The sequence below is a fragment of the Silurus aristotelis genome (assembly GCF_946808225.1).
Source record: "Silurus aristotelis genome assembly, chromosome: 4".
Lineage (NCBI taxonomy): Eukaryota > Metazoa > Chordata > Actinopteri > Siluriformes > Siluridae > Silurus > Silurus aristotelis.
Window position 1 is genome coordinate 30086503 of NC_139577.1, and position 12922 is coordinate 30099424.

Consider the following 12922-nt stretch of genomic DNA (forward strand, 5'->3'; position numbering starts at 1 on the left):
TTCACAATTTTTTAATAATACAGCCCATTAGTCAGAGTGTATTAATTACTTTCATGTAACCACACACCAGTAATGTGGTACCAAGGCAAATCAAAGGACTGCAATTGTATACATTCTCATTTCTATATGAAATATAAATAAAAATGGATCAAAATAATAAATAAATAATTTACTATTCCTTTATATAAAGAATACAATGCATTTATTGATTGATATCTATTAAAATGATCATGAGCCCAAAACCTTCTTTTCAAATACTTAAAAGAAAATCAATTAAATAAGACCACGGGTGTTGTGACAAGTTCGAGTTCTGAGTTTACTTTATTACTAGTTACTCTTAAAATGTTCTGTTCTGTAAACAGAGAGTAAATAAAAAGGAACAAAATGTAGTTGAGTAAAAAGTCAAATATTTGCCTGTAAAATGTAGTGAAGCTAAAGTAAAAAATCTCCGCAAAAGAAAATACTTCGCAAGTACATAAACTACTTAAGTACACTAACGAATTACATTTACTTCATTTCTGTCCACCACTGACAAGGGCCTTAACCTTCTGTGCTTCAGGGGCACTGTATCTGCTCTGCCCTGAGCTCTGACCCCAGCCTCCTAACATCACTGAGATATGTAAAGAATTTCACTGTGTTGTGACAAGTATAAAACACCTTTAATAAATAAATTATTTAAAGCCTGAATATTGTCCTTGGATCTCATGGCCCAAATGTGCATGATGTCACTGAAATCCTTCAGTTCAGCCGTAACTCACCATGCATATAAAGTCTACAATAAATCATCTGCTGAGAGAACTGATTAAAAGGTCAGGACATCGTATTACAGACAGATGTTTTATTTCATCAATCTATCTAAGATATATAAGTAGAACTATTAAAAAAACATTAAGTATCCATGCTTATAACCCAGCCATTAGGGGGGCACAAGCCAGTGCACTCTAAGTGCCGGTCACAAGCCCGGATAAATGAGGAGGGTTGCGTTAGGAAGGGCATCCAGTGTAAAACGTGTGCCAAATCGAATATGTGGATCACAAATAAGAATTTCATACCGGATCGGTCGAGCCCCAGGTTAACAACGACCGCCACAGGTATCGTTAGCCGACAGGGTACCGGTGGAAATTGGGCTACTGTTGGCCGAAGGAAGAGAAGGAGAGGAGGAAAACGTCTACAGAGACGGCAGGGAAAGGAGCAGTGTAGGAGAGTGGAGGTTCGGGTTGGTACATTAAATGTTGGTACTATGACTGGTAAATGGAGAGAGGTAGCTGATATGATGGAAAGGAGAAAGGGAGATATGTTGTGTGTTCAGGAGACCAAGTGGAAAGGGAGTAAGGCCAGGAACACTGGAGGTGGGTTTAAACTGTTCTATCATGGTGTGGATGGAAAGAGTAATGGTGTAGGGGTGATTCTGAAGGAAGAGTACGGTGGAGGTGAAGAGAGTTTCTGATAGGGTGATGAACGTGAAGCTGGAAGTTGAAGGAATGATGATAAATGTCATCAGTGCCTATGCTCCACAGGTGGGTTGTGAGATGGAGGAGAAGGAAAGTTTCAGGAGTGAATTAGATGAAGTGGTAGATGGTGTACCTAGGAATGAATGATTGGTGATTGGGGCAGACTTTAATGGGCATGTAGGTGAAGGCAACAGAGGTGATGAGGAGGTGATGGGTAGGTATGGTTTTGAGGAGAGGATTGTAGAAGGGCAGATGGTGGTAGATTTTGCTAAAATGATGGAAATGGCAGTGGTGAACACGTATTTTAAGAAGAAGGATGATCATAGGGTGACCAATAAGAGTGGAGGAAGGTGCACACAGGTGGACCATGTTCTATGCAGGAGATGCAACCTGAAGGAGATTGGAGACTGTAAGGTGTTGGTGGGGGACAGTGTGGCCAGACAGCATTGGATGGTGGTCTGTAGGATGGTTTTGGAGGCAAAGAAGAAGAGGAGAATGAGGACTGAAAGAAGTGTAGTGTGAGATTCAGGGAAGAGGTCAGACAGAGGCTCGGTGGTGGTGAAGAGGTGTTGGATGATTGGGTAAATACTGCTGGAGTGATTAGGATGGCAGCTAGAAAGGTTCTTGGTGTGACATCTGGAAATAAAAATGAAGACAAAGAGACATAGTGGTGAAATGAGGAAGTGCAGGAGAGCATAAGGAGAAAGAGGTTGGCAAAACAGAATTGGGATCGACAGAGTGATGAGAAAAGTAGGCAGGAGTACAAGGAGATGCGGCAGCAGGTGAAGAGAGATGTGGCGAAAGCCAAGGAAAAGACATATGAGGAGCTGTATGAGAAGTTGGACACTAAAGAAGGAAGAAAAGTATTTGTACCAATTGGCCAGGCAGAGGGACCGAGCAGAGAAGGATGTGCTGCAAGTTAGAGCAATAAAGGATGGAGATGGAAATGTGTGGACTAGTGAGGAGAGTGTGTTGAGAAGATGGAGGGAGTATTTTGAGCAGCTGATGAATAAGGAAAATCAGAGAGAGAGAAGGTTGGATGATGTGGAGTTAGTGAAGCAGGATGTGGATAGGATTAGTAAGAAAGTGAGTGCAGCGATTAAGAGGATAAAGAGTGGAAAGTCGGTTGGACCAGATGACAGAGGAGATGTTTAGGAGAGATGGCAGTGGAGTTTTTAACCAGATTGTTTAACAAGATTCTGGAAGGTGGGAGGATGCCTGAGGAATGGAGAAGGAGTGTGCTGGTACCGATCTTTAAGAATCTTGTTCGTTACTTCGTTGTTTAAGCCGCAGGTTTCAAAACGTGGGAAAAAAATAGCGGCTTATAGTCCGAAAAATACGGTAGCTTTTTTACTGCACAACTTTAAAATGTAGTGAAGTTCAAGTAAAAGTCTCCACAAATAGAAATACCTCAGTAAAGTACAGAACGGTACAGTGAAAAAGCTACTTAAGTACAGTAACAAATTAAATTTACTTCATTAAATTTAAATTGGCGCTTGGTGTATCTACTTATCACCAAGATACAGTTTAGCGTCAGTTCAACAGCAGCCCATTTAGAGAGGAATAAATGATGGAAGGAACTCCTGACTCGAACTCGCCACAACACTCATGGCCGGATTTGTGTGATTTTTTAAGTAGATGAAAAGAAGGTTTTAAACTCATGATCATTTTCATAGATATCAATCAGTGTTTAAATCATTAAAATTATTCTATTAATAGATTGGTGTGCTGAGAGAAACATTAGTCTTTTCACATAAACTGAGTTGATTAGCATTAACGTTAACAAAAATGATAATAGGAACATTATAGCTATATTAAATCATAGTACTTTTAAATACATTTGAAGGTAAATCTTTCGTACTTTTAATGAAGGGTAAGTTTAAAGGGAACACTTTAACTGGAGTAATATTATACCGAGCGTAGCTCTACTTTAACTCAACTACATGTTTTTTTCTTCGTCCACCACTGGTCTTAGGACACTACATAAAGTGCATATGTGCAATATTTAGTGCAAAATAAAGAGCACATAATATGAAGGGACAGTAAATATAGTGACACTGTAGCACTGACGGGTACATGATTTTCATAAGCTTCATGATCTTCACACACAAACAGTCTGAGCATTCATGAGGTTACTGTGGAGGGTTAAACTTAAGAACCATGAAGATGGATTTTGCCTGTAGTTAATACAAGAAGCTTCCTAATAATGGTTTAGGATTACAACAATCATAACCACTTTTACACTTGAGTTTTCATCAGGGAACAGTTGATAACCTCAACAACGATGGAACTATAATGAATGGACATGTGTCACCAGGATGAGGTTCCATTTTCAGTCTGGTTTCTCTCAATATTTGTTCCCCATACCATCTCAGGGAGTTTTTCCTTGCCATTGTCAACACTGGCTCACTTATTAGGGATCAATTTAAAGAATAATTTATACATTTAAAATTTAAAGCTGTTTAAATTTAAAAACTAATTTAGAATTTTTAAATGTATATTATGTTTATTTATAATGAATGTTTATCTCTATAATGCTGCTTTGAAACAATGTCCATTGTTAAAAGCACTATGCAAATAAATTAAATGATATTAATCATAGTTTAACTCTTATCATAATCAGACTTCAAATCAAAATGTGAATCAGAATTATATTCAGAAAGCAGAACAGTGAATTATAGTCCACAAAATAACCAAAACCTGAGAGTTTAAACTGAATTACAAGAACCAGAAAACAACAATTTTACCATAAAAAATACAGTCCTTTCAGAAAGATAAATAAGAAAGAAAATAAATCAAATAAATCATAAAAACAGTATCATAATGAGAATAAAAAAAGGAATCAAAATCATATTGGAAACAAAACTTTTTTTTTTTTTATCGCAATAGGAATTGAATCTGCACCCATAAATCAGAATCCCACTCCAAATGAAAGAAAAAGAAACAAAAACAGAATCAGGATATGAATGTGAATCAGAACAGGCTGGAATGTCTTTTAAATAAAGCGTTTTCATGAGTAATAAAGAGTTGTTGTGAGTAAAAGTCAAGTCAACTCAAGTCAAGTTTACTTCTGTAGGGTTTTTCACAACAGAAATGATCTCAAAGCAGCTTTACAGTCAAAAGTAATAAAAAGTTGTCAAGCTAAATAAAGCGTTGTCGTAAGTAATAAAGCGTTGTCGTGAGTAATAAAGCGTTGTCGTGAGTAATAAAGAGTTGTCGTGAGTAATAAAGCGTTGTCGTGAGTAATAAAGCGTTGTCGTGAGTAATAAAGAGTTGTCGTGAGTAATAGTGTTGTCGTGAGTAATAAAGAGTTGTCGTGAGTAATAGTGTTGTGAGTAATAAAGTGTTGTCGTGAGTAATTAAGAGTTGTTGTGAGAAATAAAGCGTTGTCGTGAGTAATAAAGCGTTGTCGTGAGTAATAAAGAGTTGTCGTGAGTAATAAAGAGTTGTCGTGAGTAATAGTGTTGTTGTGAGTAATAAAGAGTTGTCGTGAGTAATAAAGAGTTGTCGTGAGTAATAAAGAGTTGTCGTGAGTAATAGTGTTGTTGTGAGTAATAAAGAGTTGTCATGAGTAATAAAGAGTTGTCGTGAGTAATAAAGAGGTGTCGTGAGTAATAAAGTGTTGTCGTGAGTAATAAAGTGTTGTCGTGAGTAATAGTGTTGTCGTGAGTAATAAAGAGTTGTCTTGAGTAATAGTGTTGTGAGTAATAGTGTTGTCGTGAGTAATAAAGAGTTGTCGTGAGTAATAAAGAGTTGTCGTGAGTAATAAAGCGTTGTCGTGAGTAATAGTGTTGTCGTGAGTAATAAAGAGTTGTCGTGAGTAATAGTGTTGTGAGTAATAAAGTGTTGTCATGAGTAATAAAGTGTTGTCGTGAGTAATAAAGAGTTGTCGTGAGTAATAAAGAGTTGTCGTGAGTAATAAAGCGTTGTCGTGAGTAATAAAGAGTTGTCGTGAGTAAAAAATCGTTGTCGTGAGTAATAAAGCGTTGTCGTGAGTAATAAAGAGTTGTCGTGAGTAATAAAGCGTTGTCGTGAGTAATAAAGAGTTGTCGTGAGTAATAAAGAGTTGTCGTGAGTAATAAAGTGTTGTCGTGAATAATAAAGAGTTGTCGTGAGTAATTAAGTGTTGTCGTGAGTAATAAAGAGTTGTCGTGAGTAATAAAGTGTTGTCGTGAGTAATAAAGCGTTGTCGTGAGTAATAAAGAGTTGTGAGTAATAAAGCGTTGTCGTGAGTAATAAAGCGTTGTCGTGAGTAATAAAGAGTTGTCGTGAGTAATAAAGTGTTGTCGTGAGTAATAAAGCGTTGTCGTGAGTAATAAAGCGTTGTCGTGAGTAATAAAGAGTTGTCGTGGGTAATAAAGAGTTGTCGTTAGTAATAAAGCGTTGTCGTGAGTAATAAAGAGTTGTGAGTAATAAAGCGTTGTCGTGAGTAATAAAGTGTTGTCGTGAGTAATAAAGAGTTGTCGTTAGTAATAAAGCGTTGTCGTGAGTAATAAAGAGTTGTGAGTAATAAAGCGTTGTCTTGAGTAATAAAGTGTTGTCGTGAGTAATAAAGCGTTGTCGTGAGTAATACACTGTTGTCGTGAGTAATAAAGCGTTGTCGTGAGTAATAAAGCGTTGCCGTGAGTAATAAAGAGTTGTCGTGAGTAATGAAGTGTTGTCGTGAGTAATGAAGCGTTGTCGTGAGTAATGAAGAGTTGTTGTGAGTAATAAACAGTTGTCGTGAGTAATAAAGCGTTGCCGTGAGTAATAAAGAGTTGTCGTGAGTAATGAAGTGTTGTCGTGAGTAATAAAGAGTTGTCGTGAGTAATAAAGAGTTGTCGTGAGTAATAAAGTGTTGTCGTGAGTAATAAAGAGTTGTCGTGAGTAATAAAGTGTTGTCGTGATTAATAAAGAGTTGTCGTGAGTAATAAAGTGTTGTCGTGAGTAATAAAGAGTTGTGAGTAATAAAGCGTTGTCGTGAGTAATAAAGAGTTGTCGTGAGTAATAAAGAGTTGTCGTTAGTAATAAAGCGTTGTCGTGAGTAATAAAGAGTTGTGAGTAATAAAGCGTTGTCGTGAGTAATAAAGAGTTGTCGTTAGTAATAAAGCGTTGTCGTGAGTAATAAAGAGTTGTGAGTAATAAAGCGTTGTCGTGAGTAATAAAGCGTTGTCGTGAGTAATAAAGAGTTGTCGTGAGTAATACACTGTTGTCGTGAGTAATAAAGCGTTGTCGTGAGTAATAAAGCGTTGCCGTGAGAAATAAAGAGTTGTCGTGAGTAATGAAGTGTTGTCGTGAGTAATGAAGAGTTGTTATGAGTAATAAACAGTTGTCGTGAGTAATAAAGCGTTGCCGTGAGTAATAAAGAGTTGTCGTGAGTAATGAAGTGTTGTCGTGAGTAATAAAGAGTTGTCGTGAGTAATAAAGAGTTGTCGTGAGTAATAAAGTGTTGTCGTGAGTAATAAAGAGTTGTCGTGAGTAATAAAGTGTTGTCGTGATTAATAAAGAGTTGTCGTGAGTAATAAAGTGTTGTCGTGAGTAATAAAGAGTTGTGAGTAATAAAGCGTTGTCGTGAGTAATAAAGAGTTGTCATGAGTAATAAAGAGTTGTCGTGAGTAATAAAGTGTTGTCGTGAGTAATAAAGAGTTGTCGTGAGTAATAAAGAGTTGTCGTTAGTAATAAAGAGTTGTGAGTAATAAAGTGTTGTCGTGAGTAATAAAGAGTTGTGAGTAATAAAGCGTTGTCGTGAGTAATAAAGTGTTGTCATGAGTAATAAAGAGTTGTCGTGAGTAATAAAGTGTTGTCGTGAGTAATAAAGAGTTGTCGTGAGTAATAAAGTGTTGTCGTGAGTAATAAAGAGTTGTGAGTAATAAAGCGTTGTCGTGAGTAATAAAGAGTTGTCATGAGTAATAAAGAGTTGTCGTGAGTAATAAAGTGTTGTCGTGAGTAATAAAGAGTTGTCGTTAGTAATAAAGCGTTGTCGTGAGTAATAAAGAGTTGTGAGTAATAAAGCGTTGTCGTGAGTAATAAAGTGTTGTCATGAGTAATAAAGAGTTGTCGTGAGTAATAAAGTGTTGTCGTGAGTAATAAAGCGTTGTCGTGAGTAATAAAGCGTTGTCGTGAGTAATAAAGAGTTGTCGTGAGTAATAAAGTGTTGCCGTTAGTAATAAAGCGTTGTCGTGAGTAATGAAGCGTTGTTCTATACAAACTATAGCTTAATTGCAAACAAGAGGCAATAAATAAACACATTTGCACCAGCTTTACAATACAATACTCCACATTTTCATTTAATTTGGTTAATATAGACAATAATATCAGAATGATATAAAATAGACAGTAACATTAAGAGACATCAGATTTTGGTTTTCTGCATTTACAGATCTGGATTCGCATGTGTTTTACATATACAGGTGCATCTCAATAAATTAGAATATCATTAAAAAGTTTATACTGTATATTTTAGTAATTCAATACAAAAAGTTAAACTCGTATATTATATAGATTCATCACACAGACTGATATATTCCAAGTGTTTATTTCTTTTAATTTTGATGATTATGGCTTACCCAAAATTCACTATCTCAGAAAATTTGAATATTGTGAAAAAGTTCAATATTGGAGACTCGTGGTGTCTCACTCTAATCAGTTAATAAAATCCAAACACCTGCATAGGTTTTCTGAGCTTTAAAATTATGTCTCAGTCTGGTTCAGGCTCCACAATCATTGGGAAGACTGCTGACTTGACAGTTGTCCAGAAGACATTCATTGACACCCTGCACATGTAAGGGTAAGGCACAAAAGGTCATCGCTAAAGAAGCCGCTGTTTACAGAGTGCTGTATTCAAGCACAATAATAGAAAGTTGAATGGAAAGAAAAATGTGGTAGAAAAAGAAAGCCCATCATGAAGCCCATCAAAGAATTTGGGGAGATTCACACAGAGTGAACTGCAGCTGGAGTCAGTGCTTCAAGAGCCTCCACACACAGACGTATCCATGGGCTACAACTGACACATTCCTTGTGTCAAGATACTCCTGAACCAGAGACAACGTCAGCGGTGTCTTACCTGGGTAAAGAACAAAAAAGGACTGCTCAATGGGTCAAAGTCATCTTTTCAGATAAAAGGAAAGGAAATTTTGCACTTAATTTGGAAATCAAGGTCCCAGACTCTGGGAGAAGACCCTTGAGGTCCAGTGTAAAGTTTGCACAGTCAGTGGTGGTTTGGGGAGTCATGTGATCTGCTGGTGTTGGTCCACTGTGATTTATCAAGTCCAAGGTCAGCACAGACATCTACCAGGAAGTTTTAGAGCACTTCATGCTTCCCTCTGCTGACCAGCTTAATGGAGATGCTGATTTAATTTTCCAGCAGGATTTAACACCTACCCACACTGCCAAAATCACCAAAAGTTGGTTAAATGACCATGGTGTTGGTGTACTTGACTGGCCAGCAAACTCACCAGACCTGAACCCCATAGAGAATCTATGGTGCAAAGTCAAGAGGAAAATGAGGAGAAACAAGAGACCATAAAATGCAAATGAGCTAAAGGCCACTGTCAAAGAAACCTGGGCTTCCATACCACTTCAGCGGTGCCACAGACTGATCATCTCCAATGCCATGCCAAATTTAAGCAGTAATTATAGCAAAATGAGCTTTTTCCAAGTATTGAGAAAATATACAGTGAATGAACATACTTTCCAGAAGGCCAACAATTCGCTAAAAATGTTTTTTTTTTTTATTGGTCTTATGAAGTCTATGTATCAGTCTGTGTGTGATAAATCTATATCATATACAAGTTTCAATTTTTGTATTGAATTACTAAAATAAATCAACTTTTTAATGATATTCTAATTTATTGAGATGCACCTGTATGAGCATTAAATAGGATTATGCTCATATAATTTTTTTTTTTACAAAGGTCAATTATGTTCAGGTGCTATTTTTTTTTTTACCACATCATTAAAGATTTTTCCTGACTGTTACAAATAGTTAATTTACTTCTTTAAATCCTGAAATTAATTTTACTTCATTAATATTTATAAATTAACCCAGTTTTTAGGGTTGCACAAGGCAATGCACTCTAAGTGCCGGTCTCAATCCCATATAAATAGGGAGGGTTGAGTTAGTAAGGGCATTTAGCATAAAACATGCCAAATCAAATATGCGGATCACAAATATGCAGATTTTATTTATATGTGATGGACACACGCCCCTCTGCATGACTGATTTGATTTACAATGAATTTTTAATACAACTCATTTAATTGCATATAATTGACGCACATCATTTTTTACAAGAATAGTTTTGTTTTAACGTGTATTTTTACATTATTTATTTTAGAATTAAATACATTTTATATTTTTATGTTCATTTTACAAATGGTTTATTTTGTACATTTTTAAAACGTGTTTTGTTCATTTGTTTAATGTGATTTTTTTTTATGTTACATATTTCACGATGAATTAGATTTAGATTTAATTTAATTAATTAATCTTTTATTTGTAATGACAATGAAAAATACAACAAAGGACACCCAGAACTGTTGAGCAGCTAGAATCCTGTATCAGACACCTCAGATCCTAGATGTATACGGACAGAAGACATGATGCTAAACATGGCCCTGTCACAACTTTTTTGAGACCTGTCGCAGCCAATGTGTTTATTTTTGACATCATATTTATAACATGTTTTGTTTACCTGTTAAATTAGATTTTTTTAATGTTAAATGTAATTTCTACACGATAAATGATTTCTTCATATTTATTTATTTTCGTATTATAATTTTTTTTTTGCTAACAATAATTATTTCAAGTTTTTAAATACTTATTTATCGCATAGTTTGTTTAATGTTCATATGTAATTTTTTTATTTTTTTTATTTCATGTAGGTCATGTGGCTTTACCTTTACCTATTCACACCAGCTCTTGTCAGGACCTAACAAAATGAAATCATGTGTGTCAATGCCTGGGAATTTTTTTGTCAGGAAAAGACACTATAGCTACAGACTGTATGAGGTGTAAAGTCTATTTTTTAGGTTAACAAGAAACAATCAGAGACACCAATATATTTATTAAGCGAAAAGAGCTGCTACTGATCGGCCACTTCAGGCACAAGCCGAGCATCAGTGAGGTTTAACCTTACAAAGCACACTGTGAGCTTTCAGCTCTCTGTACAGCAGACTCCCTAATTCTTTCACTTCTTTTACTTCTTCTTTTTTATTCTTCTGCTCCTCTCTTTACCCAGCCTTTCTAAGTGCTGAGTTAGACAGAGTCTTGCCAGCGCCTGGTATAAATCATCATTCATGCTGTTTCATTTGCTCCTGTATATGTCTAACGCTTGAGCGTTTACTGTTGAAGCGATGTAGTGTGAGAAAGGGGGAGAGAGAGCGAGAGAACGAGTGAGAGAAAGTAAAAGAGAGATTCATTAATAGGTCAGTTATTTGGGGAATCATAAATCTACTTCTGGGTAGTTGGTGTTTTCCTTGCAAATGATGCATTTTGGTTAAAAAATAGAAAGCCTGTTGCTGAAAGCTAACCAAAGATCAAGTAATTCACAACTCCGTACCAGAGCAATCCCAAAGTGCTTTGCTGCACCATTTAACACGTTTGCAAGTAGGCGGGCAGGTTTAGAAAAATGGCACAAAACACAAGTACCGTCAACACCAGCCACATAGCAAACACCATCCAGTAGATGATGAAAAAAATGATGTACCTACCACATCGAATCATACAAGTTCTCACTATTGGGAAACAGCGACTTCTTGGATTACGCTGTTGCTTGACCCCACTGGCATTGCTGTATGGAAAATCCGGCAGATCATTATGTCACACACATTAAGTATGGCTGTGTTTAAATTCAGCTTTGCTCCTGTTACTTTTTAAGCTGTCCGGCTTCCCTCTGAGATAATACCTTTGTGATCTATCTCTAACTCTGTGGGTGAGCCTAGCCGCTTGGACCACCATGGTGTAGTTTGTAATTTGTATGGGAGAAAGTTAAGGGGAATGAGACCCGCGGCTGCCTGCCAAGTGCTAACGGCCCGTGGCTGCGTGCACCCTCTTGATCAATGGTGTCGGACGCAGCGAGTGCCCTGTGCCGGATGGCAAACACATACCATCTACTGTTTGTCAGGCCTCTCAATTTACGTCATTCCCCAGAGTCTTAAGGACGTGGACATGGGGGTATTCACCCTGCTGTCATCACAGGACGAGACACAGCAGACAGGACATTGGACAGGACACACCAGGGGAAAGTGCTGGAGAAGCCAACAAGACATATATATATATACACACATATATATATATATATATATATATATATATATATATATATATATATATATATATATATATATATATATATATATATATATACACACACATATATATATATATATATATATATATATATATATATATATATATATATATATATATATATATATACACACACACACACACACACACACACACACACACACACACACACACACACACACATATACTAGGTTTAAAGGTACACAAAATCACAGTTCGGTACGTACCTCAGTTTTTAAGTCACAGTTCTGTTACATTTCAGTACAGTTAGAGGGGAAGAAATGCAAAACTTAATATATAAATTGCTTGTAATTCTTTATTAATGTGGTTTATTAATATTATTTTGTGATCATCAACATTTGAATAATTTACATTTTCAAAACTATTTAAAAACTATGAAATGCCTGCTTCATTCAATTATATATAGGATAATATTTTATAATATTTTATAAAAATAGAATATACCTAATTAATGCAATGCACTTTTTATTATATCGATTAAATTGAGTAATTAATAAAATTAGCACAAATTAAATTGATTAAATTGAATATATTAAATGGAAAAAAAAAATGCATTAAATAGTTTACATTTGTTAGACCCCACTTGGGTAATACAGATGTGCATGCGTGTGTTTTACATATAAATATTTCTAAAGATATGATCTACTTTAAGAAATGTCTTCATTCTTTACATCCTTTATTTATTCACTCCCTTAATATGTGGAATTGTTAGGATCTTTTACTTTTAAGAGAAATTCTTGAAGCCGGAGAAAAAATGCTAAAGAATCAATAGCGCTAGCATTTTACATACATTTTTTACTTTTCATTTTCATCAGCAAAATCAAATCAAATCAAATTTTATTTGTCACATACACATACATACAGAGTACGACATGTGAAATGCTTTAACAAATGCTTTAACATGTAGTTTACTTTTTACCCCTGTCATTGTTGTGTATGATTTGAAGTTTACAAATAATAATAATATATTTCTTTAAACGTGTTTGAGGAAACTTAGATTTTAACTATGTTCCGCACCTACTGTAAAAAGTATTGCATTCGGTATGCATGTGTACCGAACCGAAAGCCCTGTACCGAAAAACTTCTTATATATATATATATATATATATATATATATATATATATATATATATATATATATATATATATATATATATATATAC